The sequence below is a fragment of the Balaenoptera musculus genome, chromosome X, assembly GCF_009873245.2.
Source record: "Balaenoptera musculus isolate JJ_BM4_2016_0621 chromosome X, mBalMus1.pri.v3, whole genome shotgun sequence".
Classification (NCBI taxonomy): domain Eukaryota; kingdom Metazoa; phylum Chordata; class Mammalia; order Artiodactyla; family Balaenopteridae; genus Balaenoptera; species Balaenoptera musculus.
The window spans coordinates 101,391,266-101,418,420 of record NC_045806.1 but is presented as its reverse complement, the minus strand read 5'-3'; the positions used below and the strand labels follow the sequence as shown (position 1 = coordinate 101,418,420).

The 27,155-nt window shown below is 39.1% G+C and overlaps 1 pseudogene; it reads left to right on the top strand.

The window, feature by feature from the left end:
* Positions 1-1,006: 1,006 nt before the first annotated feature.
* On the top strand, positions 1,007-16,985 carry LOC118888352 (annotated as a pseudogene).
* The last annotated feature ends 10,170 nt before the right edge of the window (positions 16,986-27,155 follow it).

Sequence of the window (27,155 nt, the reverse complement as noted above, 5' to 3'; positions counted from 1 at the left end):
ATTCCTGAAAAGTTAGTGATGGGTTCTCATGATGATCCTGTTCCAGGGTACCACTGGAAACGGAAGAACTAAAAACAGATAGCTTCTTAATAGTTGTTGCCTCTAGCGACTGGGGCTTGTAAGAAATTTTACCTAACATTTTGTATACCCTTTGAATTGTTTACCCTGTTCATGTATTACTTCTATAAATTTAAAAACAAATAGCTCGAGAAATAAAAAGGCATTTCATCTTGCATGTAGAAAGAGCATTATTATCACCTTAACAAGAAAAATCCAGATAAACAACAAAATCATACTTTTTTCTGCTGTCACCAGAGAGCTGACATGGCAGGGAAAACAACTAATCTGAAACCCAAGGAAAGACAGGCACCTCCCAAGGCAGAGATAGGTCACAAACCCTGGCCTACCTGTGGTAGAGCACAGGAGGAAGAGACACTGAGTATCATACAACTGAGGAAGAAGAATTTAGCTACAATTTTAATGTACTGTTAAAAACGAAGAATTGGCTAGTAGAACTCCTGGGCACCTCAGACACAAGGGGAATTTACACCTCTTCACAGACTCCTCTCCACAGACTTCTGTCAGATGCTTACTAGAAAGATTGAGCGGGAGGGAGAATGCAAAGAGCCTCTCTCAGTGGTACAGACCTGGTGACGCTGCCACTGCAGGCAAGGCACAAACTCCTCCCAGACTCTTATCCCCAAAGAACAACAGTCTTAAGCCACTGGCAGAGGAGCAACAAACCCTGTCACTCCCAGGGCACAGGTGAAGACCCATTATGGCAGAGGGAAGTGTGAAAGAAAACTATTCCACCACTAGGGGAGAAGCAGAAAATAGTCCAGGGCTCTGAATCCTATGCTAAATACCATTAGTGGTCTCCTACAACTGGGGTTGGCAGGAAACTCTCCTGCACAAGATCCATCAAAGATACAAGGCAGAGTTTGGCTAGAAATGGCAGGCTAACAGAAAGCTCCACCCCATGAGACCCAGACACACAGGTCTAAAAATGAAACCAGACAACAGAGAACCTCCTCTGGCCCCAGCACCAGACTACCAAGCACTAAGTCACAAGCAACAGCAGTCTACTGTTGGCATGGCAGGCAAGAACATGGGAGGAACACCCCACCCCACCCCCACTCCAAGGTACAGGTGCACAGGGAAGCCTGAAAGCCAAGGGTGGTGCAGGAACACACAAAACAAAACAAAACAAAAAAAACCTCCATAAACCCAACCCTTATCTGATAGAATTGCAAAGAGAACTGGACAGATCCACAATTATAGTTGAATATTTCAATATTCCTCTTTCAGTCATTGATAAAACAAGTAGATAGACAATCTCTAAGGATATACAAGACCTAAACAACACTGTCAGCTAACTTGACTTCACTAAAATTTCTAGAACACTCCACTCAACAAATACAAAGTGCACATGGAAAATTTCATCAAAATAGCTACATTCTGGATCAAAAAATAATCCTCAATTTTTTAAATAAAATTGAACTCAGAGTATATTTTCTGACTGAAAAGGTACTAAGGTAGAACTAATAACAAAAAAATATCAGGAAAATTCCCAAATATTCGGAAATCAAACTTCTGAATAACAATAAAAACACATATACCTATACCAAAACTTGTGGAATGCAGCTAAAGCAGTGTTTAGGGTGAAATTTATATAACACTGAATGGCTATAATTAGAGAAGAAAAGTCTTAAATCAATGATGTAAATTTCATCTTAAGACTAGAAAAAGAAATTAAATCCAATGCAATAAGAAGAAATAACAAAAATACAAATGTCAATGAAAACAGAAAAACGATTGAAAAGAATCAATGAAACCAAATGCTAGTTCTCTCAAAAGATTACTAAACCTGACTTTTTAAAATACGCAAATGAAAGGAAACAAAACCTTAAGTTTTAAAAAATCATGGACTTCCCTGGTGGCGCAGTGTTTACGAATCCACCTGCCGATGCAGGGGACATGGATTCGAGCCCTGGTCCGGGAAGATCCCACATGCCGCGGAGCAACTAAGCCCGCGTGCCACAACTACTGAAGCCCACACACCTAGCGCCTATGCTCCACAAGAGAAGCCACCGCAATGAGAAGCCCGCACACCGCAACAAAGAGTAGCCTCCACTCTCTGCAACTAGAGAAAGCCCACGCGCAGCAACGAAGACCCAACGCAGCCAAAAATTAATTAATTAATTTAAAAAAAATCAGTAGCCTCCTTCTTCCCCTTTCAAAAAAAAAAAAAATCAGCCTCCCACTCTTAGAGGTCTCTCCATCCTTGTGGTCACCACTTCTACCCAGGAAAAAAGCAATAGAAACAACCTAATCACATATTCAGGCTAGTCTTCACATCCATTAGTGGCTATTTGTTTAATAGTCAAATCTATGGAAATGTTTGACTTTTACACCATCAGTCTCTCAGACTTCCCCTCAGCCCAGTGATTCTGAATTTGTGGTAAGAATGGTAAGAGTAGAATTTGTGGATAAGACAGATATGAAGTGATGACTATGATGTTTATTAAATACTAATTTATGACAAGCAAAAGTATAGGGGTAAGAATATTATTAACATTCATGTTATGCAGGAACAACCCACAGGCCCCCGGGAAGAGGATTACTGCCAGGCAAAATTATTAAATCACTGAAATCTTTCATTGGTGTCACTACTCACAATGCTTTCATCCATTTCTCACCTCCTCCCATTAAAACCTGCTCTTCTTAGGAAAGAATCAAGGATATAAAGAACTGAGAACAGCTTTAAATGCTACCTCATTCAAGGAAGGAGAAATGAGGGAGGGAAACATTTGTTGGGCCAGGCACTTTATATATATTATCCCATTTCATCCTCACAAAAGCCATGTGAATTAGAAACTATTATCCCCATTTCACCAAGGGGAAAACTGAGGCCCAAAGACATGAAATGATTTGTCCAAAATCACAGTCACACAGATAAAGAATAGCATAGTTAGGATCTATACTCAAGCTTGTCAGGTTCCAAAGTCCATGTTCTTTCTGTTACAACACACTACCTCTCTCCAAGGTGGTGAAGGTTGTATTACAATAGGGACAAGAGCCTTAAACTAAAAGAACAAACCTAGAGATAAAATTACATAGAACTACACACACACATAGAGAGACATAAATAAGTGTATGTAGAAACTAGTGAAAATTGAATAAGGCTTGTAGTCTAGTTAACAATACTATACCAATGTCAAATTCCTGGTTTTGAAATTATACTACATTTTATGTAAGATTAGCATTAGAGGAAGCTGAGCAAAGAGTACATGGGACTCTCTGTACTATTTTTATAACTTCCCGTGGTCTTTAATTATTTCAAAATAAAAACTTAAAAAACACCTCTCGGTAGAGATAAATAAAATAAAATTAAGAATAAACCTCTACTAGTGTTGAGGGGAAGGTAGGCTCCCCAGTCCCTTTAATTCACATCACAAAGGTGGTCATCAACTCTGCTTCCACGTAAGGTCCACCTTGGCTGCCAGAAATCCACTGTGGTTGTACAAAGTAGACCATTAGATGGAAAACGGGGGCCTAACTTTTCCCCTTAGCATTGATGTGTAGTGGATGGGGAGCTCCAGTTCTGATCAAATTCGTTCCTAGTGAACATGACGTGTATTACATGGGGACCTCCTCCCACAACCATCCTCATCCCTGTATCTTGCTGGATGTATATGTCACCATCCATGAAGCCCATATGTATGAAAGAGCAAAAGAGATGGGTCAGTTTCACTGGATTCTTGTTAGAGATGGTGTGATGTTACAGGAAGAGAATTGGCCATGGAATCAGAAAGCCCAGTTCTACAACTTTGTGACATCATGATCTTGAGCAATTTAACACAGCTTAACCTCAATTTTCTCTCTATAAAATAGGGACACAAGTCTACATAATCACATGAGATAATGACTGTCAATCACAATTTAGTTACACAGAGGATTGATCTGAACAGAAGGTTTACTGTCCCGGATACTTCACACTGTATGTGGAACTAGCATAGGCCCCTTATGAGGTTATTTCACCAGTGCACATTCACAAATCTTCATGCAGAAATGTGTTCTGGTATTCTCCACGGTCTGAATTTGCATGTGGATGTATTTTAGCTTCCAACCCAAACTCTGTGTGATAAAATTAATCCTTGGAGCTGCTGAATTATAAGGCTGGAGGCTTCCATTGGAGGTCCCAGTGTTAGTCACAGCTCTGGATTTATGAACTCATAAAACATTAACTGCATTTCTCTGTGATTTGTGTCTGATTTTGTTTTTCACACATGATTCGTAAGTGAAGTATGCTATCCCCATATGACATCAGTGCCCTGATAAACACAAGAACAAGTTTATAGGTTTAACTGTCTTCACACCCTAGAAATATAAAAACTGAATGATATAAAGATGAACTGGAAATCTATAGACTTCATAAGACTACTGGTTGCACTGTCCTATGCTGGAAGAGTGTGAGTGGGCCAAAGCCTGACATTAGCTAACTGGGCTCTCTTAGCAGAAGTTCGGGTAAGATGACTAGGCTTTCCTGGTGATCCCCGAGGAACTTCTATTTTCTATTTTTATTTTCCTACATTTCTTTCAGGGACAGTGGTACACAATGTTTTTGGAAAAATTGCTATCAGTATTTGCTGCAGTGAAAGTTAACCATCTCTCAGACCAGGACCATGGTAGCAGGTAGGTAATACCACATTTCACAAAGCCTTGGCTCTAGAGATATCATGTAATTGATGGGCAAGGTTGACTCCCCAATAGAACAAAGAGGCAATTCTTCTTGTTTGTGCATTTGGTCATCAAATTCAAAAATGGCAAAAAGACAAAAATGAATCAAGCATTAGGGCCATTGCAGCTTGGTACAAAGCCAGGCTCAGGCTACACAATCGCCATGGTCATAAAAGCCACAAACATAAAGAATTTCCCAAGAGCCTGGGATGGGGAAAAGGGAAGAAGATAAGGGAGCAGACAGAAGAAGAGGAACCTAAGAGAAGGGGAGTAGAGATCTTTGGATGCCTCAGGCAAAGTGAAGTAATTGCCAACTGAAGGGCCAGACAGCAAAGCAGCATAGGAATTCAAAAGGACAAAGCAACCTCCCCCAAGCTCCTTGCCATACAGTTTACCATCTAAATCAGGAGAATTTGGGGGGTGAAAAGAGAGTGCTCTTAATAATTATGCCAGAACTACAGGTGCATAATGGGTTTGTTTATCTGTGGCAGACTGGGACATATGGTCAAACTTTGTGTAAGCTCCTCTCTGATCAGGCTCCTACCTACCTGCCTCCTCATCCTACTCTGTGAAGCAGAAGCCAGTTCTCAGGTACCTCAGCTATCATAAGAGCGACAGCCAACTTCTTTCCCACAAAGACACTCCTGCCCAGGTTGCACGTGCCACACTCACAGTACCTAGTTGATCAGCTCAATTTCCCAGGCCCACCAAACTAACGAGACTAAAGTAAAAACACCAGACCTCACCACCACCTTCTCATCCACAGAGTTTAGCTGAGCCTTGACTGGCCAGTCACATTCTGTCCCTATACCCTGAACACAACCTCTGGGAAACAAGTGGACTAACAGAGACTCATTTACCTTAGGAACTTGTACATATCTGTTTCTTTTGATCAAATTTTATTTATATCAAGATCTCTGAATTACCATCTACACAGCGAAGAGGAAATGTAAAACTAGTGTACCATCCAGTGGGTAAACCCCATAGTCCAGGAATAGGTAATGGACACTACCTCTCTCCTAATGGTTAGAAGGACTGTGGAACCCAGTACTCCAGTGCCTGTCATTTCCTTTCTTGCCACAGCTTTTGCTTAGCCCTCCCAAATATGATTTTCATCTCCTACATTTCCCTACAACTCCAATATAGGCTGTTTTGGTCTGTGGCTTAGACTAAAGTGCTCCAACTATCTTTTCGCTTTGGACTTGATTATCTTTATCAAGACTCTGCTATTTCTTTTACTGTGGCTTCCTAGCACTACTCCTATGGCAAGTTCATGTGCCTGAAGCTTTTTTGCTTTGGAGTTCTTTTCCAAGAGACCCTGTGGTCCTTTATAAGAACTGACTCCTGGCAAATGTGCCTCATAGTCCTTCCAGATGTGCCCAGAGACGCCCAATTAGTAGAGTAATACCAGCTTAGACTCCAACGGGGATCATTCACTACACTTACAATAACCCTATGTATGACAAAGATCAAGTGTTATCTCTATTTTACAGTTGGGTTAACTAAGACTGAGAGGGTAAGACTTACCCAAAGCCACACTGTTAAGAAAGTAGAGAGGCAGAACTGCAGTCTAAGGGTACCTTGTACTCACCAACAGGAAAACCAACCAAAAAACAGTAAATTTTATAAAAGAAACACAATAACAAAATCAGTAAACCAGTTGTATGCAGACAATCTATATGTTTAACATCTTTGTATCTTCACTTTCACCCCAGGGTCTAATCCTTAGTAGTTGGGCCAAAAAGCCATCAGCACCAAGCTAAGGTTACTTTAGATCTGCTTGCTTTGCAGGTCAGATTGAAGGATGCCTGAGACAAGCAATAAATTCTTCCCCTTAATATTTCCCCAATAAATTCTTCTGCTCTTAATATTCTACATACAGTCAGTTGTCTCATGGGTATGTTGGCTGCAGTAGGGCCTTATCTCATGTTAAGCACTTCACAATAGACACTGTGGAGTTTGTCAAACTATATATCTTCCTTTAGCTTCAAACAACTCACATTGAATGTCAGAGATGCATTTCATGATTGAAAATGAACCCAGAAGCAGAGCATTTCAAAGGCTCCATTAGAAACATACCAGAGCTTGAAACCTCCAGAATAAGGAAAGGAAGCAATGCACATATTCATGCCCCCAAAACAGCCAAAGCTTCACAGCCCAGAGCTAGCAAAAACTGGTTAGAGACTCTAGGATAATGTGCAGCAGTTATCAGTCCTTTGTTAAGGCTATCAAAGCACCACCTTTTAAAAAAAAACAAAAAACAAAAAAAACAAAAAAACATTGGAAATCCAAGTCTCCACCAGCCTGTACCCATGGAAACCATTCTGCCTGCAGAAATCGCCCCACCAGGGAACAAGCTAGCATAGCTCCAAATTGCTCCTCCAAGCAAAGAGTGAGGTCGAAATGACTCCTCTAGCCGTACAACTCACTAGTGTCCCATGATTTGACCATTTTCTTCCCACAATCACTCCCTTATCCCCTAAGAAAGGAAAAAATTAAACTTTAGACCCTCAAAGCAAGTGAAATGATGGGTCAGTCTATCTGAACAAACAAGAGGTGATTCATTGGCTGATTTGTCCTCCCAAAGAGGCAGAGGGCAAGAATTCATTGCTTGTCTCAGGCATCCTTCAATCTGACCTGCAAAGCAAGTAGATCTAAAGTAACCTTACCTTGGTGCTGATGGCTTTTTGGCCCAACTCCAAAGCCACTTCCATTATTTGCATTTTACACACACATACACACACACACACACACACACACACACACACGTGTCTTTGCCATACCAAGGTCACTCAATATCAAGACCATTAAATCCTCTCTAAAATGAAGCCCCATTATCAAGAGGAATTAAATAATGACTAAATACACTAAGCACTGCCTCTGCTTTAGAAATGCTTATTCACTGTGCTGGCACTCCTTAGCAAAAAGCTAGTTGTCAATATGGAAAAGTTATTTGCACCATTAGGTTAAAACCCTTCCTCTCCTCCTTCAATGCCACTGTCACTTACACACACCCCCACTACCACCATAAACTTAGGTCTAGACAAGTTTGGGAAATAGGTAGACTTTAAGGTCTAGTGTTTGGTTTCTTGAAGCCATTAGCACTTTAGCCTTTAAAATGCTTCTCTCTCATTTTCCAGCATTCTCTCTGAGCCAAAGTCAGCTCCCATTCCATAATTCCACAGGCTGCATCATTATGCATGGCTTACACTGCTTTAGGGAAAAGGTGGAATGTAAACAGTTCCATCCAAGCACACATAATCAAACAGAGCAGGCAGTGTGAGTGGTGATGTACAACCTTGGACATGACATCGGTATTTCAGGTGGAAACTTCTCCCACAAAATATGTAAAGGAAGGAGGAAGAAGACAAAGAATATACCAAATATCTCATAAAGCCAGGGCAGGTTAAATTCTCACTGCTGGTGTCACCCTGCTCGTGTCAGATTTTGACAAGATAAAAGTAACTCCCTTCAAACAAATTTTCGAAGTCCAGGAAGGAGGCTTCTCTATCTACCTGACACCAATACAAGTAAGACTAGACAATCCTCTTGCTATGACTTGATGCTCTTAATATTCTATGGCTATAGTCCAAACAGGTTGATCTCAACATATATTGCCTACAATGGAGAATACCAATATTTCATTCTATTGCTCAAGTTTTTAATGAGTTCAGGTAAAATGAGAGTAACAGGACAAAAATTAAAAACAATCTCAGCCACTAACTCTCTGCTACCCTACTACCTATGTAATTTTAATCTTTCACTATTTTATTAAAGTCACAATTAGCCAGATACTGCCCAATAAATAACATTCATTCCTACCTCTGTACCTTTATTCATTCTGGTTTATACACCTTCTTTGCAAAAGTCTATACTGCTCCTATATTTAGTTTGTCTCACCTTCTCCATGAAGTCTTCCTTTCCTGAACTTCTGGGGTAGTGGTTTCCAAACCTTAGCATACATCAGAATCCCCTGTAGGGCTTGTTAAAACAAAGATTACTAGGCCCCACTTGCAGAGTTTGAGTCAGAAAATCTGAGGCCTGAAAATTTGCATTTCTATCAAGTTCCCTGGAATAATGCTGATGCTGCTGGTGGTTTATCTTCAGTGTATCTAGCACTTGACTACATACTTTATATACTGTCATTTATTGTTTTTCAGTTGATTTATGAACATACCGGATAAGACTTTATGCTGGGAAGAACAGAAAACCCAATGCAAACTGGCTTAAACAAAAAGTGGATTTATTTTCTCACTTAACCGGATCGTCCAGATATTGGTTGACCCAGTAATTCAATGATATCTTCAAGGACTCAATTTCCTTATATCTTTCTGCTCTGACATCCTCAGTGGCAGCTTTATCCTAAAACTGGTTCCTCTCTTGGCAATAATACAGTTGCCAGCCACAATTAAGACTACGTATTTCTTACTAATATCCAGAGGGACACACAGAACATCTTAGCAGCATTCCAAATAAGAGAACGAAAATTCACCCTGATTAGGTAGCCTGAAGCAAGTGGCCTGTGAAGGACAGGGGTGGATATCAGAAGGAAAATCTGAATATTGTTAGGAAGAGAACGTATCCCATAAAGGCACCCAGCAAACGTCTACTACACAACTCAGCCAGAGGATAAAACCAACTAGGGCATCATCTATATCTCTTATACCACACAGGGAACACTCAATAAATGGATGATTTATTGCTTTTTTAAAAATAATTCTAGCAATTGATTTGGATGTATCCTTGTAGACTGGATAATCACTTAACCAAATTTTGTTCTTGATCAACCAACTGTTTGAACTTCATGCAAAAAATGTTGGTAACAGTGTTCTGTAGTTTTCTTATATTGGGTTGGCCAAAAAGTTCGTTCGGGTTTTTCTGCTACAAACTAACCTGAACAAATTTTTTGGCCAGCCCAACAGATCTAAGTTAGCAAGCACCAGTTCAGACTTTTCTGTTACGATGTAAAAAATTATTCTTACTTGTTTAAAGAGAATCAGATATTCTCATGGTATTTTTTATTTTTTAAATTTTATTGAAGTATAGTTGATTTACAATGTTGTGTTAGTTTCTGGTGTATAGCAAAGTGATTCAGTTACATATATGTAAATATATATAAAACATTTATATATGTATTCTTTTGCATATTCTGTTCCATTATGGTTTATTACAAGATACTAAATATAGTTCCCTGTGCTATACAGTAGGACTCTGTTGTTTACCCATCCTATATAATAGTTTGCATCTGCTAATCCCAAACTCCCAATCCTTCCCTCCTCCATCTAATTCTCTTTAAAATGAATTTTTTATCCAAAACATTCATGAAAAACTAGTTCCACTACCTCAACCAAAGGTCTGGGGTCTGACTATTAGGACAGCTCTTACTGCCATGTACTATTGTAATTGTTAGAAAACTCTATATATTGAACTAAAAATCAGTTTCCTTAGAACTTTTACTCATCCATCTTAATTCTACCATTAGGGGCTATGCCAAACAAGTCTTTCTTAGGGTACTGCCCATACCTTAGGGCATATATTTGAATGTAGGTGTCTTATACACTGGAAATTAACAAGACCATTTTTCATACGCTACTTCAAAGAAAAACCAATTTGGGAAAACACGGTAAGCTGTTATACTAGTTTACTGAGCTGCCATAACAAAATTCCACAAACTAGGCTTACAACAACAGGAATGTATTCTCTCACAATTCTGAAGGCTAGACGTGCAAAATCGAGGTGTTAGCAGGGCCATGCTCTTTCTGAAAGCTCTAGGGAAGAATCTTTCCTTTCCTCTTCCTAGCTTCTGGTGGTTGCCAGCAATCCTTGGCATTCCCCAGTTGCATCACTCCACCCTCTGCCTCGGTCATTACATGGTCTTTTTCCCTGTGTTTCTCTTTTGTGTCTCTGTGATGTGATGGAAAAAGAGGCAAAAAAGATTTGAAAGGTAAGAGGGACTCAAACCCACCATTGTTGGCTTTGAAGATGGAAGAAGGGAGCCACAAGCCAAGGAATGCAGGTGACCTCCACAAGCTGGGACCGTCTGTCAGCTAACAGCCAACAAGAAACTGCAAGAAACTGAATTCTGCTAACAATCTGAATGAGCAAGGAAATGGAATCTCCCCAAAAGCTTCCAAAAAGGAACCCTTCTGAAAACTTGACTTTAGTCCACCAAGAGCCTTGTCAGACTTCTGACCTACAGAAGCATAAGATAATAAATTTGTGTTGTTTTGAGGCACTACGTTTGTGGTAATTTGTTACAGCAGCAATAGAAAACTAACACAGTAGGTAAATAATAATAATATAACTATAATAGTTATATTATTATTATTATCATCATAATCACCACCACTACCACCACCACCACCATCCACAGACCAAAAAGACAATAATAAGTCTCAGAAAAATTAAGTATTATTCCTAAGGTCACATAGGTAGTAGGTAGCAGAGCAGAAATTTAAACAGAAGCATGCCTGATAGCAGAGGCCATGTTTTTTTAATCACAATGGTATACTGCCCATCCCAAGAAACAGTGAGATCCCAAAGAAATAAGTCTTAGAAGAAATAAAAATTACATTAACCCTGTGCATCTCACAGAGTACTGACAGCAATACCAGTAAATTTAGGCAGGCAGCTTTTCTGATCTTTGAAAATACCTGACTTCAAAAGCAGCATTGACTTTTAGAATAACTGTAGCATGAGCAAATGTTTGTAACCCTTCTTCTCTCCCTTTCTTTTCCTTAACTCCTTCATCCCTCTCTCCAATATCCCACCAACCTAAAATATCTTCACAGAACAAATGGCCAAGAATAAGCAAAATGATCCTGAAAAGTTGGGGAGATTTGCTCCCTTTTCCAAAATCTTAAAACTTTATAAAGCCACAGCAATTAAGATGGGATAAGAAAATAGGCCAATGGAATGGAATAGAGAATCCAGAAACAGACTTATGCATATATGAAAACCAAATATATGACAGAGTTACCCACTGAAGATAAGAAGAGAAAGAATGGGTTATCTAATAAATGGTTCTGGGATAACTATTTATATGGAGAAAAAAAATGGATCCCTACATTACACCATACAAAATCAGTTGCAGGTCAATTAAAGAAGACTCCATTTGAAAGACCAAACTTAAAAAAAAAAATTGTAAGGGAAAATATCTTTTATGATCTCAGGTTAGGGAAAACATTTTAAGCATATCAGAGAAACACTAATCATAAAGAAAAAGATGGATAATTCTAAAGCATCAAAATTGACAAGTTGCGTATCACAAGACACCATAAAGAAATTAAAAGGCAACTTACAAACTTAGAGGAGACGATTGTTAAGTCATATAACTGGCAAAGAATTAGTATCAGAAAGATATAAAAAACTCCTACAAACTATTAATGAAAAATACAAATTGTTCAACAGAAAAATGGTCCAATGATATGAACAGGTATTTGACAAAAGAGGAATTATAAATGGCCTATAAAACATGAAAAGCTGTGCAACCTCACTTGTAATCAGAGAAACACAAAACAGAAACATAATGATATGAAGTTTACAACCACCAAATCTGTAATAAATTAAAAATCTGTTAATAAGAAGTGTTGGTGAAGATGAGGAGCAACAAAAACTTTTACACTCTGCTGATAAATTGATATGAACTCTTTGGAAAAGTTGAATATGCTTATTCTCTATGATCTAGTACTTCCTCTCCTGTACACATACCATAGAAAAATTTTTGAACATGTACAAGACACATGTACAGAATGTTTCATAGCAGCACTTATAAATCTGAGAACAAACCAAATATTCATCTATAGGAAAAATTTATAATATATTCATACAACGGAATACTGAAAATGAATAAAATACATGCAATAACATGAAATATCTCAGAAATATAATGTTAAGGGAATAAAGTCACAGTATTACTCCATCCCTACAAAGTAAAAAACATGCAAAAGTAAACAATATTTCGCATAAATGTATATACATATGTGATTTTTTAAACTGAAAATAGCAAGAGGATGATGAACACACAATTGAGTATACTGCTTTCCTTTCATGAGAGTGCAGCAGCTTTCAAGTGGGCTGATAATGCTCTATTGCTTAAGCTAGGTGGTAGACATATGGGTGCTCATCTATTATTCTTTTGGATATACGACATGGTTCATTATAAACATTTTATACGTCAGCTGAGAAAACATGTATTTGAGGAGTGGTATTAAAACTGTGCTTCACTGAACTGCCTAAAAGACAACTATAAGAGGGGGTGAAAGGATGCCAGAGCTGTGGGAGTGTTAAGGAGGTAACACTCTGGGCTCCCCTACTCTGACTTCACTCAGAGCAGCTGCACCTTTCTGAATACAGAAAAAGGTTTGAAAACCACTTCAAGCAGGATTATTTTGCAAAAAGAAGAGTGTACACTAAGTCACAAGGTCCCCTGGTACACATGTATTTGCTTGTATGGCATTAGCTATTTGGCAGAAGGCCAAAGAAACCAAAAGCCTAAGTAGCAGTATCCACTATATTTCAATTTTAAAAAAAAGCTTAAGTATCAGTAGCCATTGCCCACAGGTGACAAATTCAAAATAAAGACAAAACAGTCGTGAAATGATATTATAGGTCAGGATGAGAAAACTGGTGCCTACTTACATGCAACTTTTCAAGAATTCATCAGTAATGAAATGGACAAAGTAACTTTTCCCTAAGCCTCTGCCCTTGATTCCTTCTTTTTACCACCTGTAAGCTTCATCATCATTTCCAACATCAAAAGGGGGTCTATTATTCTTTTTAACCCTATCTCTGTTGCTCACTCACTCTCTCTGATAAAATGTCCCATGTGGCTATATATTTTTTCTTTTACAAAGTGTATCAGCAAATGTGAAATTTTCCCCAGCATCAATCATGGAGTATTATTACAAAAATATTCTGATCTAGCTGCATGCTTCGGCAATTCCAATATCTAAATGGAGACCATCAAAAAATGCTTTTATGGCTTTTAATCTTTTTTTCTTTTCTCTGCAGCATTTTCAACCTGGTGCAACATCCCTGCTGACTTTTTTTGTTTGGCAAAGGTCAGCTTTGACTGTGCCTTGGCGTTTCAGCAGAAATGAATAATCTGCTTAATGAGGGCAATTTCCTGCTCTGACCTACCCTTTAATTATTTTTTAATCATGTATTTGGCATATTTGGTCATGATAGTTCATCACTTCCTTTGCAAAGTTGCTTTGTAAATAAGAATGAGAACACTTATTCTGTACAGTATGAAATGAAGCTATCACAGGGAGGGTGAGCCTCACTTTAAAGTAGACTAGGTTCCCAAAAGGTGGGTACAAATGACATTTCTGTATAACCAGCCTTATCTTTCCATAAACGAATATGATCATTTCTAATATGCTTCATATCCATCTTGGAGTAGTCATCACTACTGATTATTTGCCCCTTAATTTTTGATTTTACTAAGGTCTCTCCAACAAGTTGTTAATACTCTATAAACATATATCAAATATACCAAGAGAATATAATATTTAAAGAACCAAAATGAGAAATTTGGGGATATGGGAAGGCATTTTATGATGTGACTAATCACCTCCCTAATTTGTTGGGGCTTTTAACTTTGAACTTTCATGCACAGATAAATACTCTTATATACAAATACCATTATAAAGGATTCTGTATAAAAAAGGTTTCCAAGTCCTCCTGGATGACCTTGTATTGATATTCAGTAAAGGACCCACTCTTTATCATGCATCACAAACTAGCGTACCAAAACTGAGGGGAAATCCAGCAGTGTGTGACACATATCCTGGCACATCTTCCTGGGATTTCACTATTACTCAAAGACTTAGGGGAAGGGAGAGATTCAAGTAATTTAACTAAGTAATCAAAAGCATTATTTTTTATTAAAACAAACATTCTAAAAAAGGAAGTTATATTCATATAATATTCCTATAATTTAAAGTACAACTATTCAGAGAAATATCTTGCTTTCAGAAGTACTTAGAACTCTGTCCCCCCTTACCCTCACAGCTTTAGTAAAGTTTTCTCTACCATTAGGGGTACTTTGTCAGAAAAGTTTGAGAAGCTAGATCTACAGCATCTCTGACAAGAAGCTTTCCAGTCTCTATTTTAACATTTCAAACGATGGGTGAGCTTTCACCTCCAAAAAGCAAAGCACTGCATTGTTTAAAAAAAAAAAAAAAAACCTTTAAGGATGGGCTGGCTGCCTTACCTGCTCGGGCTTCTGCCTCCGTGTACTACTGTGCTTGCGCGTGCCAGCACATACACGCACGCTCTCCCCTCCCCCATTCCGGATTAGTCTCTTTTTCCAGTTAAAGGCTATTTTTTTTCTTGAAGCATAACAAGAGCAGCCTAAGCACCCTCGGCACCAAAACTCTTCAAATATTCACTCTTTCTCCTTCTGCCGGACTTTCTCACTGGAAAGGAGGTTGGTAAGAAGAGGTCAAAGGTACGGTGACCTGGACGTACTTCCGCTTCCTGAACTCAAGAGAGTACGGCACACGCGCGCCCCAGGTCAGTAAGGTTGACTTCCGCTCCCCTCGTGCTCTGAGAGCTGAATCACGGAGCGCGCCCAACCATTCGATCGTAGTGCAGAGGACTGGTATGACTCCAGTGGGTAAAGCTTTTAGAAATGAGCAAGGATCTGTTGAAGATGTTTTTTGGGACTTTCAGATAAACATCTTAGGTGAAAAGGATGATACCCCAGTACATTTCTGTGACACATGCGAATTGCCAATTAAAATCTATGGGCCGGGGCTTCCCTGGTGGCGCAGTGGTTGAGAGTCTGCCTGCCAGTGTGGGGGACGCGGGTTGGAGCCCTGGTCTGGGAGGATCCCGCATGCCGCGGAGCGACTCGGCCCGTGGGCCACAATTGCTGGGCCTGCGCGTCTGGAGCCTGTGCTCGGCAACGAGAGGCCGCGATGGTGAGGGGCCCGTGCACCGCGATGAAGAGTGGCCCCCGCTTGCTGCAACTAGAGAGGGCCCTCGCGCAGAAATGAAGACCCAACAAAGCCATACATACATACATAAATTAAAAAAGAATGTAAGCAGATAAGAATAGCATTAAAAAAATTTTTTTAAATAAAAAATTTAAAAAATTAAAAAAAAAAAAATCTATGGGCGGATGATTCCATGCAAGCATGCTTTTTGCTATGCCTGTGCTATTTTACATGGAAAAGAAGGCAGTAAGATGTTCCCAGGCTGTAGTAATCCTGTGGAACGAATTGAAAAGCATACGCAAGGTTCTCTCTTCATGTGTGGCACTGTTCAAGGATGCAAGAGATCGTGTTTGTCTCGAAGAGACTTAAAGGCTCATCAACCACGGCCATACAAGAGCTGAAAACTCTCTTGCCCGTACTCAACTTGAAAATGTTCATTCTGCATGTTGTCCCACCACCTACTGAAATCTGATCATCTTATAACACCGCCAGATGAGCATCATATGAACCATATTCTGCCAAAGCAATACCTTATGATACTACTACCTCCTTTGCAAAGTGTTCGCACAAGCCATATAATCTGCCACAAGAAGATATTAGTGCTCCTCCAGCAGAGTTCATTGTCCATGAATTCACCTCTATATCTTTCAGTGAGTCAGGAAGCTGAGTCAGAAAACCTTTACATTTCAACAAGAAAACATAGCAATTTAGTAACTGTCCCTATTCAGAATGACTCAAATTCGGGTACTTGAGAACCACTACCTCCTGCCTCTGCAATTGCTCACCATCATCCTGAATATCAGGGTCAACCAGTGGTATTGAACTCTCATGGAACTATGCCTCCACAGCAATATTTTACCACGCTACCTCCTCTGCAGCAATAAGTCATCAAAGGCCACATCCTTTCCAGGCCACAGGTACTTTTCACTTGATTCATAGCCACGCTTCAGGTGCATCAGTGACTTCTACTCCACCACCCTCTCCATAGACCTATTATTGCTCAGATGCCACCTTATATGAAATATCTTCCACCAGGACCTACCTCACCTCAACAGGGTAATCCACCTGTAAGTACACATCCTTCTCACCATTATAATGCTCACTCTTTACCCCAGTTTACTGAAGATCAAGGAACTCTGGGCACTCCATTTATATAACTAGGGGAAGTAAGTCATGTTATGTGGCCTGCACCCAGAGGACCACCCCTTCCTCCAGGAAAGCAGCGTCTTCCTTTCTCAAACCTCACTTCTTGGACTACACTTCCCAGATCAGACGAGATATAAACCATATTACCAGTAGTAATAGTAAATATTTTTGAACAGAAGATATGAGGGGAAGAAAAGGATTGTCAACCTTCTCATTAAGCTTTGACCATTTGGGGAAGGAAAAGCACCTCTTACAGAAGTGGCTATAAAACATTTAAAGTCTTGTCTCTTAAAATGGTTTTAAACCTTGATCTTGGGAGTGATTTTAAGTACTTTACTACAGTGCAGATAAGTGGCTCAGTTGAGATTAACTATGCTTTAACAACTTTGTTCCTCTAGTATGGTAAATTGATCCCAGAAGTGACCATTTGCAATATTATATCCTGGGCGGGGGAGGGGGGGCGGGGACTGTGTTCTGCTTTCAAAAGTGTTGTTTTTATTAAACCCAATGTTTAGTTTTTCTTGTGATACATTTTGTTAACCTGGGTAAAAAGAGTAAATTTCAATATGGTTGCAAAAGAACAATAAGGCCTTTGTACTTTGTACACAAATCTGTCTCCCTGTAACTTCCAACGTTCTTGTTTCTAGGCCCAAATTGCTTTTTCTTTACTGTAGCTTAGGCTCTGTGGCCCAAACCACCTGCAGGCTGAGCTCTGCCCTGGATTCTAGACACCACACAAACCAGAAGTATTTAAGCAGTTCTAGCCCAAATCTGTCAAATCCAGCATCAAATCCCTCTTACTACTCCAACCCTGATCTTATGCCCCAGTTTTAATGGGCCATTGCCCCTTTCCTGTGTTAAAAGATGAACTGAGGCATATTAAAATTTTTAAGAGTTATGAATTCAAATCAGGTAGCATTCAATCTAGCAGATAGAAAAGAGCTCTGAGGAGCTGTATAAAATGAGCAACTTTTATAGGCAGAAGGGAACAGGAACAAGGAAGTTACCCTAGGCAAAAAAGCAGATTGGTTATTGCAAGGTTACTTTCCTTTAGGGGATGGCAGGGATTAGTTAGGCAGGTTGCCTAACTAGTGCCGATAAGGTGATTTCTGGCTGATTGGGTTAAGATTCCATGTCTGGGAGAGCCAAAGCTGTAATTAAGTCAAGTCTCAGTTTGGTGACCTGGGACTTAGCATAAGTGACTCCATTTTGTTGTCTTGTTTCTAACACCTGAGAGCCAGTGCTCACCTCATACTCAAGTTCCAGTTACTAAGGCTGTTTCTTCTTCCTATGTGTGAGTCCCTATCCAAGTAATATATTAGGTAGTATAGGCCGTCTATGACTTTTTCTTGCCAGTATAAGGGTAAATAAAATCTTAAAAATTAAATTTTCCCTAGCGCCAAAAAGTAGAGAACTTTCCTCCTCCCATTTTCTTTTAGCATTTCCTTCAGAAAACTTGAGATTATAAATGCTAGCTCTGCCTCTGAAATATATGTAAATCTTTTTCAAAGCTAAATAAGCCTCTTGCAGTTTTACATCCCAGGAATGTCATTCCTGGGGCCAAGGAGCCATTTCTTTGAAAAATGAACACCAAGAGTGGTACCCTATCTCCCTGTCTGTGGAAATTTAGTTCCAAGATGTAACTTCTTGCTTGTAAAAAGGATGAGATTTTATTTTTGCTCTGGATAGATACAATTAATGTGTATGTAATAGATTAACATATATATATATATATAAAACATATGTACATGTTAATGGGTTAACAAGTATATAAAAGGGTAAGAGTTCTTTTTTGTCTCTGCAATCTATTGCGGAGGAAGAAATTTTTCTCTACCCTTCTGGCTGGTCTAAGAGTTAAATTGACATGAGACAGATTAACAGGAGAAAAATCACACAAAAGTTTAATAACATGTATACATGGGAGAGACCCAGGAAAACTAAGTAACTGGCCAACACGGCTAAAGCCCTTACCTTAAATACCATCTTCAGCTAAAGACAGAGGAGGATGGGGGTAGTGGTTTGGGACTTCCAGGGGAGGAAGGCAATTCACATGGAGATAGAAAAGCAAATGTTTGGTAAACAGATGTTTGCTGGGCCAGGCAGGCAGAGACAATGGGACACAGAGCAGACTCTGATCTTTAGGCCCTGCCTAGAGTTCCCCCCAGCACACCTAGCCCATATTCTTTGCAGATAGCTCTGGTGATAACTCTATTCTGGAACAAACCCACTATCTACATTCTTTTAGGCAGTTCAAGGGAAGGTCAAAGTTTCTTTTAAGGCCCAAAGAGTCTTAATCAGCTTAAATTAATCCTCATGCCAAAGAGACTCATTTTAGGGTGGCAAATTTTGCTCCCCTACAAATCTCTTTAGCAGATTGCCTATGCTGCACATGGCAGTCTGGTTTAATGTTTATCAATTAATAAAACTATTTCATTCTTCTCCATGTTTTATAGAGAGGTCTTATTGGGTTGGCAGGAAGCTTTATGTTTGTTATTTCCCCAACAATTTGGCAATGAGGATAGGATCCATCTGGCAATTCCTGAATTGGGTGGATTGGCTGAAAGTCTTGTGGCCACACAAGAGTCATGTGAGAGACCCTGAATTATAAAAATTCTTTCTAGCTCTCCGCTCTTTTGGAATACTAGCCAGATGTGAATTACACTCTCCAAATTCAAGATTATATTATTGACTAAGTATAGGTGACACCAGTTCTAAAATCCCGTCAGGGTCACCATTGACTTTGTTGGTGGAAAAATATGGGAAGCCGGAAATGCTGCCTGCAGGTCTCCCACTCAAATTGCCAATACCTTTCTGTCACATTTGGAATGAGTATACATACGAGAATCCAGTCTTACAGTGGCCTGAGGACTGTTTCTTTTCATTCGGACAGATTAACATATTTACAGGGGCTCTTAGAAGTACCTCATTCTAAGCATATGAATTACTGGTATTTATCATGATTATCATTCTAAGGAGAGAGTGAAAAATTATTTGATAACTAGGAAGAAAGATTGAGAAAAACTAAGAAACTCAAGAATTAAAGTCACTTTCTCTTACACAGAACTGCCCTCTCTTCTCTGCTATCCCAGCTTTCTCTCTGAGTCTCTTTATCTTTCCCTATTTCAAGTCAACTCCTGGGAAGAAGGCAGGTGATCTTTTAGATGGGCGGTTCCTTCCATTAGACTTCCCTGCAAGGAGAGACAAGGGTACAACTTCTCCAGCTGTTAATGAATTATTTGCCCTGCTTGAGGGCATATGTTTGTATGCCTCATGTTCTAGCCTGACTCCACTTCACATCTCAGCCCTTGAATCCACCTCCAAGAGTTGCTTAGCAAACATTCACCATGTCACAAAAAAGCAGACATGACAGAAAGATGTCATCGGGGAATAATTGAGAATTTGGGTAAAAGACTGTGTCCCTGTATGAAGGTAACAAGACAGAGTAGCTGCACAGGCCACATGGGGAAAGACAAAGGTGTTAGGCCTGATAAATATTCACATGGGAAAAAGAAACCAACGTGCCATATAATCCTACATTTTTCTTGTCTCAATATAAGGAAAACCAGACCTTCCTATTCAGATCACCAGTGAAGCCAATACCATCGAGGAGCTCATCCAAGCCTCCCAGGTAAGCCATGTGCCTCTCTCACCACTTGATATTAGTCATTTAAAGACTTCTTTTCCTGTGCCTGAAAAGACTCACAAAAGTACTCTGCAACATGTTTTCAGTTTGTAGCCCCGTAAATGGGGATGTCCACTGGCTGCTACAGGGAATTCTGCAACCAGCAGACTTCACTCAGGTTGTGGAGCAAACATGTTGGGGACTAGAGGTGACCCACTACAATGGGTATAGTGGCCAAGGGAACCCACCACTGCTGTGGAAGAACTAAGGGCTTTTAAAACCTATCAAGAAGGGTTGCTAATGGTGAGCTGGGAGACCCTGCCACAGTATACCCAGAAACAGGTGCCTCCCCACTTGATTTCCACCAGCAATGTGTTGCTTTCTCACAATTCACTGGCATGGATACACGGGCAGATCAAAATCACCCTCTAGTCCTGTTCACCTTTGTCTTGGCTCTCTTGCAAACTATCCAAACTCAAGTTAGGGAAAAGGTAATAGGTTGGCAAGGACAGACTATTTCTCAAAACTTAGCAGCAGCTACACAGTTTTGTGGCAATCTAGAGAAAGACAAAAATGCGAAAAAAATAAAACCCACAGTGTTGGTTTAACTGAGCAGCTATTTACTAAAGGGGATAACCCTACTCTGGTCAATCTATGCAGGGAGCAAAGGAAGAAGGGAAAACTGCATATTATTATGGCAAAAAGCCAGGATATTAGAAGAGCGATTGTAGGAAGAGACTCCAGAGAATGGAAAAATTCCAACAAGGGAATCAAGAAAACCCAGAAGGACAAAACCCTTAGCTGGGAGATAATTGGCAAATGGCTCAAAATTGACAGAGTGTGGGAATCTCATAGGTGAGAACTGGCAAACCATATTCTTCAATAACTTTCCCTCAGGCTAACCTATCCTTGCCTTTTCTGGTAGATAGTGGTGCTACTTATTCTGCAATTAACTTGGAAATTTCTCATTTTGCATCTAGTGATAGATCAATACAGGTTGTTGTTAAAAAACAAAAAAAGTTTGTTGGTATTTTGTGTCAGCCTGCTAATTGTTCCTTTTCTTCAGTAGTTCCCATACAAATTGTTCCTCTGACTGAGGAACATGCTTTCTTACTTTCTCCTGATTCGCCTGTCAACCTATTGGGGAGAGACCTGCCATGCAAATTAAAGGCTATCATATTCTATACTCCAGCTGGAGTGTTTGCTGAGCTCCCTTGGAAGACGGCACCTGATTTGCTTACTATGTGCCAGAGCTGAAACAAACTGATGCATTGCTTTGGGCCATTACTTAGGAATAATGATACTGGTTTAATTTGAGATAGAGAACCAGGAAAAATAGCTTACAAAAAGGATAAGCCATAGCCATGTGTAAAACAAGATATCCTTTGTTTAGAACTCAATTTGTAGGAATAAAACTAGTTATAAAAAACTAGGAGGAAAAAAGGAGGGATAATTTTCAAATGTACTCACCCTGTAATACTCCCATACTTTTAGTAAAGAAGGAAAATAAATTTGATATAACTGACTACTATACAGATTTGTATAATTTCTTAAATAAATTTTCTGTTCCTTTAATCTATATAGTTCCTAACCCCACAGCTCTTCTGATTTCAGTACCATTGTCTGTAAAGTTTTTCACTGTAGTTGATCCATATTCTACTTTTTTTTTCTTTTCTTCTAGTGGATAAGTCTATATTTTTGTTTGCTTTTACTTATGAAGTAAGTCTTATGAAGTTAGAGGATTCCAAAAGGGTTTGGGGATTCTTACACTGTTTTCCCTAGTTGCTTACAAGAAAACAGAAATTTGTCCCACCAGGAGGATCTATAATTATTAAACATATAGATGATTTTCTGATAGTTTCAGAAATTAAAGAGTAATGCAAAACTGATCCTTTGGCTTCACAGGAGCTCAAGGGCTCACTAGAAAATTTGCAATATTACCAAACTGAAAAAAAAATATTTGAGGCATCTGTTATCAGCTAAAGGACACAAAGTGATAATGAGTCGGCCAATTATGTAGATGAAATGACCTACTACCAAAAAAATAATAATAAAATACATTTTTTAAAATAAACACTACTTAGAGAGTTTTGGAGACTAGTAAGATACTATGGACAGTGAATTCCAGTTTTTGCAGAGCAGGCAAAACCGCTGACAATGCAATTGCATAATTCTTCAGGTCCTCTAGTTTGGTCCCTAGAATCTCAAGAGGCATTTGAACAATTGAAATTGGCTACAGTCTCTTTCCCAGATTTGGCGATTCTACACTTTGTAAAACCTTTCCATTTTTTTTGTCCTGAAAATACAGGTGCTGCTAGTAGAATTTCAACTCTAAAGTTGGGATTAGACTAGACCAATCTAGATGCCATGGCACTGGGAACCACACTTACTGAAAAGGCTCAAGCCCTTGCATTAGTTGATTGTTTTATTTGAGTATCCCATATGTGGTGATATTTATCTTACAAGTGCATAAGACCCAGCGTTTGTTGGTACATTGTCAGACTGGCTATGAGCAAGCATTATCATCCAATCCTAGTATTTTGCTTGGAAGATGCAATCTCTTAAACCTGCTACTGTTTTACCAGATCCTAATCATATAGATGATGATTGTACAATGGTAATAGAAGAAAACGCTAGGCCCCAGTCTGATTTATTTAATAATCTTTTTTTTTAAAAAACATGGAAGAACTTTTTTTAATAAATTTATTTATTTATTTTTGGCTGCGTTGGGTCTTGGTTGCTGCACGTGGGCTTTCTCTAGTTGCAGCGAGCGGGGGCTACTCTTCGTTACGGTGTGCGGGCTTCTCATTGCAGTGGCTTCTCTTGTTGCGAAGCACGGGCTCTAGGCGCGCGGGCTTCAGTAGTTGTGGCACGCAGGCTCAGTAGTTGTGGCTCACGGGCTCTAGAGCACAGGCTCAGTAGTTGTGGCGCACAGACTTAGTTGCTCCGTGGCATGTGGGATCTTCCCAGACCAGGGCTCGAACCCGTGTCGCCTGCATTGGCAGGCAGACTCTTAACCACTGTGCCACCAGGGAAGCCTGATAATCCTTTTAAAGGCAGATTTTATAACGTTTACTTATGGGTCATTTACTAGAGACAAAAGTGGCCAATTTAAGGCTTTCTGTGCTGTGGTGACTTATCATGAAGCTTATGTTTTGCCTGCAATTAAGTTGGCACAAGCAGGTAAGTTAATAGCCATTACTGGAGCTGAAATTCTTGGTTCTAGAGTTAAAAGTAAATATATATGCTGTTGGTAAATATGTGTTTGGTGTCTGTCATGCAACAGGGCAAAATTAGAAAAATTGGGGATTCTTGATTTCTATGAGAACTGAAACATGCCATGGAGAATTGAAAGCTGATTTGTTAGAGGCTTTACAGATGCCTACTCAGATTATCGGTAGTCCATTACAGAGCCCACACAGGGCAAAATGACAATTTCTGAAGCCAATGATTTTGCTGAAAGAGCTGCAAAAGCCACTATTAAAACCTGACAGACTCCAAATTTAGAAGCCCCACTTCTAATACTAGAAACCTCTGTCCATTTTCAAAAAGAAGCTTCATAAAGAGAAATGAACAAATGGATCAAAAAAGGGGCTAAAAAAAATTCAACTGGACTGTAGGAATTACTAACAAAATAATTCCTATATCACAGTTTTTATTTGCTTGATTAGTTTATTGTTCTGTTATCAACAAAATCAAACTGAAAGGGGTTTTTTAAAAGGCACTAGACTAATACTATGTCTATCAAAAAGATGAAATTATTCAAAACATATTAAAGAGTTTTGTTATTTGCCAGTAGAATAATTAGAGACCACTTCCAAGGTAGGTGCAGAAAGGTTTCCCTGACCAACTTTACCAGGAACCCAATGGCAGTTAGATTTCATAGAATTCATGCCTATGGAAGGTAAGAGATTTTGTCTAGTTGTGGTATGTATGCTGTCTGAATGGCCTAGTCTTTTCCCTTTTCAAAAGCAGATGCCCAGGCACTGGGGTAAAGACCCTCTCCATGCACATAATCCCCACTTTTGGGACCCCAGAGCTTACTGAATCAGATGGAGAAAATCATTTTATGTCTACTGTTGTTCAGGAATTGTGCAAATGTTTGCAGATTCCTAAAAGCTATCATACTCCAAGTAGAATGAAAGACTCAAACTCTAACAAACTCATTGGCTAAAATTCATCAATCTATGGGTAAAATGGCCTAGAGATTTACCAGTAGCTTTGTTAAAAATTAGAGCAACTCTTGCAAGCAATAATGTTCTCTCTTTGAACTTACGTTTGGCAGGTCTATGAATTTGGGTCTGAAATCACTTCCTCTGCTTTGATTTAACTGAAATTTCTCATAATCATGTTCGATACCTAAATGGCTTTTCTCTTCCCTAGAAGCCCTGAGACAAAGTCAGAAGGGCCTAGAGGGACCTACTGGAAGAAGTCTGTCACTCTTATCAAACTGGGCAATTTAGTTTACATAAAAGTGTTCTGGAGGAATGTGTTTTGTCACCATGTGGAGGGACCACTTCAAGTACTGCTGATCACCCAAATGGCCATCAAGTGAAAGAAAACCCAGATGGATTCATGCTTCTCACATGAAGCCAACTGTTCAAGAGGACTGGACTGTGGTTCCCACAAAGAACTTGAAACTTAAATTTTCTAGAATAAATGGTGTTGGTACTGAACTCAACTGAAAGGAGGTATTCTAACGAACTTATTACTATTCTCAGACTGCCTTGTTGTCTTATTCAAAGTGTTAGTGAATAGTAGTATAAGAGTGAATTAGTTGTTATTTCAGTTACTGTAAGAATCACATTTTACTAGAAAGCAAACAGGTTATTCGTTATACCACTCTCTTTTCTGTATGCCCATAATGGTTCCTACAGTCACACATTTCTCATCAGCTCTAAATTGCATTCCCAGTATGGACATGGCCTGGACTTATGAATCCAAAAATCTGATTTACTGACATAAAACATAGAACCATATTCATTACTAACTTTTTATAATATTAAAGTGAAAGTAACTAATATGCATCCAGAGACTCAAGCCCCAAGTTTGACACAAAAAATGTTTTGTTAACTAGCTTGATTGGAAGGGTGGTATACAAGAGCATCTGATTAATAGAAAAACAGAAATCTGGCATTTATGGATAAAGACTACAGAAGACAGGTATAATGTCATTGTTAATCACTTTGGGATACAAGTTTTTTCCAGTCCTAGTGTGGATAAACGTGCCTGTTATACTATTATAGTAGTTCATTAAGTACCCATGGATAACTACTGACTTCGACGGAGGTGAAAAATGGCCCATAGGTTGGGTTTGTCCGCAAGACTTAAAATGATTAGAGCCATGTACACTGAACACTGGAAGTTGAAGGGGAGAATTTGCCACCCCAAAATATGCTTCTTTGAGGTAAGGATTATCTTGAGCTGCTTACTTTTAAGAAATAGCAGATACAGGAAAAGCTATTAGTAGAGGGGAAGTTACCCTTTTGTAAGAGATATTTACATCTATAAGGGAAATCTCCATTCCTAAAGGTGTCTCCCTCTCTGTACCAGGAAAAGGAAGATGATTAAATCTCCAGAAACTTATCAATGGAGAAAGCAGCAACTTAAATCTGCATAACAACTATACCCTCGTTTTCTGTGTTTTGCCTGCTAACCTCCCATAACTGCCCCCCACCCAACACCTTTTGTCTTAGCTGGAGATGGTACATAAGGTGACGACTTGGGCCATTTTGGAGAGTTACTCAGTTTTCCTGGGTCTCTCCCATGTATATGGGATGTATACATGTTATTCAATTTGTTTATTTTTCTCCTATTAATCTTTTATTACAGGGGGGTTTAAGCCAAGAACCTAGAAGGGTAGAGGGAAAGTTATTTTTCCTCTCCTACAAAGTTTAATCTACACCCTTCAATGGTTGGCTCATACTAGGACTTTGACACTAGGTAATGGCCATAGGTGTCTTTGTGTTTTATATCTGGGAGAAGTATTTGGGAAGATAGAATAATTACAGAAGGGTCTAGTTTATTCTGTAATTATAATGTTACTTCTGTGACTGATGAGAACTCAGGGGAAATTTATTGGGCCTTAAGAAAAACTCAGTTAAAAACTTAGATTATCAGGCTCCAGAATTAAACTACTCATTAGACTTAGATTGGATGGAATATTATAAAAAACTACAAAATAATACTCAAGTAGTTATTCGAAAGCACAAAGATATAACAGTTTGTAAACTTAATGTATGACAAAAGAGAATTTTTGTGCCTTTTTTCAAGAATCTGCTTTAACCATTCACCATTAGTATGATATACTTAAAATTTTTTCCCCAAGGCAAATATTATACTAATTTTTTCAATTCATTCCATTGTAATTCTGGTAATTGCTTTGTTCTGTATTTTACTATGGCCTTACAATGTATACTTAGACTGTTTCTGGAGAAGGATATAAACGGCATTGTAGATAATTAGAAACTGTAGTTTTACTAGAAAATACCAACAGAACGAGGAAATTGTAAGGGTAAATAAAAATCTAAAAAATTTTAATTTTTCCTTAGTGCAAAAAAGGAAAGAACTTTTCCCTCTCCCTTTTCCTTTAGCATTTCCTTCAGAAAACTTGAGATTATAAATGCTCTCTCTGCCTCTTTGAGATGTATGTATTTTTAAATGGGAAATAAAGTTTCCTGCCAGTTTTACATCCCAGGAAT